Raw genomic sequence first — 2,203 nt, forward strand, 5'->3', positions numbered from 1 at the left:
CCTTGAATATGGCATTATTTAAAATCTCAGGACTAGGATGAAGGAGACGTTACTGGTGCCTACTTGAGACAATTGACAAACAACGGGATGATTGTGATCGTGATGGTTCCCAAAGTATCCTAAAAATCTATACCCACCACCTGGTTCCTAGTTCAGAAACACTCAAAGAAATGTATACTTACAGTGGTAAAAACAAGACACATCAGATAGTATTCCTTTTTTAAAAAAAAAATATTTATTTTTTTTTCTTTTGGGGCACCACACCCTGAGATGCTCAAGGGTTACTCCTGGTTCTGTACTCGGGAATTATTCCTGGTGATGCCTACGTCGACTCTGTGCAAGGAAAATGCCCTGCCCACTGTACTCTGGTCCAGAGATATTATACTTTTAAAAAAATAAATTATTGAATCACTGTGAGATACAACTACAAAGCTGATCATGATTGGGTTTCAGTCATGCAATGTTCCACCACCTGTCTCTTCACCAGTAAACATTTCCCACCAAACTTGGAAAATGTCCCCACCTTCCCTCCACCACCCTCACCCCATCAGCCTGCCTCTATGGCAGGCATTTTTCCTCTCTCTCTCCCTTCCTCACTTCCTCTTTATCTCTCCTTTTCCCTTTGGAAATATGATTTGCAATAGGGGTACTGAAAGGTGTAAATTCTGTACAGAACAAGAGTTATAGCTTAAGGCAATGGATGGAAAAATGGTAGAAACCACCAGAAAGTGCTGACCACCATGTGATATATTTTAATAACAAGAATACTCTAGGACTTCTTTGACATAAGTTGATAGATTGAGGGGGAACAGAATTCATTTCTTCCATATACTGAATTGTGCCGTCACTGATTTATTTTTAGCACTAATTAGCATTCCGTTGTTAAAACATACCAGATTCTTTGTTTAATAACTGAAGAACATGTTGGTTGCTTCCAAGTTTTGATGCAAACCGACTGATCCAAACACTCCCTCTGCACGCTTTTGTGTATGAATAAATTTTTGATCCCTTTGGATGAACAGCAATAAAGGACAATTGGTAAATCCTCAAAGCATGAGTGTGTTTTGTTTTATAAGAAACTGTGAAACTGTCTTCGGAAGTGGATGCCCCATTGTTCACTGCCAGCAGTAATGTAGGAGAGTTGCTTTCTCTCTCTCTTGCCAACATTCTGCACTGAGACTTCGAATCAGTGCGTGGAGCTGCCTCCGCTTACAAATTCCTGATAACATGTGAAATGGCACATGATTTCTTATTCTTTTTTGCAAGTTTATTATTTTCTTTGGGTAATATGATTGTTAAAGTCTTTAACCATACTTCAGAGCATTGTTTGTTTTCTTGCTTTTTAACTCATTCCTGAGATAGCAATAGAACACATTGAGCAGGGAAATCAGTACAAAGTATACGTCATCACTGAAAAACTGTATACTATCAAATTTAAAATGGGATTTTATTTTGGGATACTGTTTCCTACCTTACAGCAAGTTTTACTTTCAGAAATTAAACCAAAAGAAAACACAATCTAATTTCATCTTAAAAGCTGCCATGCCGACCAAGGTAGGTTCTGGGTTGTTGTAGAGCTCCTTCGTTCTGTTATCAGGTACCAAGACTCTGCTTTCCGGTGTGATCCGAGCAACCACATCAACAGTAAAGATCCCTGGTTCTTTTTCTTTAATTACCCCTTTACAGTACACCTTCACCTGCATCTAACAGCTGCGTTCAATTAAATTAGCTCTCAGCAATGCTTTGATGCATTGTTTTTCCCAGTTTCTATCGACTTTTGATTAATCGCTGCTCTCATCTGGGCTGCTTTGTTCATTGTTCTAATCACACTCTTCCAAAGTCAAAACTTAGACCTGAGGGCCCCCGAGGCTCACTTTGCTTGTTTTGTTATTGCTGGGTTTTTAAAGGTTTATATATTCTTTTGAAAATCTTTTCTCCCAGTCTATTATGAATCAACCAGGTGAGATAGACTGAAGATCACAGAGAAACTGAACAGCTTCCCACTCATAGGAGAACATACAATTCTCTTAAAGGTCTATTTTTCAATTTCTTACTTCTGTAGAGACATGGGTACCGGAAGTGTTTCAATCCGTTCACGTTAATGTTTATAAAACAACAATGCATGAGTAACCACGAGTCACGATGACCAGAACAACGTCTCAGGAATGAGAGTTCATCGAGGAAGCAGTGTAGACCACGCACG

The 2,203-nt window shown here is 39.0% G+C and overlaps 1 pseudogene; it reads right to left on the reverse strand.

Annotated features, from left to right (window-relative positions):
• Positions 1-1,530: 1,530 nt before the first annotated feature.
• LOC130016739 (transcription and mRNA export factor ENY2-like) lies at positions 1,531-1,816 on the reverse strand (annotated as a pseudogene).
• Between the last annotated feature and the right edge of the window lie 387 nt (positions 1,817-2,203).

The sequence above is a fragment of the Sorex fumeus genome, unplaced genomic scaffold, assembly GCF_029834395.1.
Source record: "Sorex fumeus unplaced genomic scaffold, SorFum_2.1 ptg000166l, whole genome shotgun sequence".
In the NCBI taxonomy this organism is placed as follows: domain Eukaryota; kingdom Metazoa; phylum Chordata; class Mammalia; order Eulipotyphla; family Soricidae; genus Sorex; species Sorex fumeus.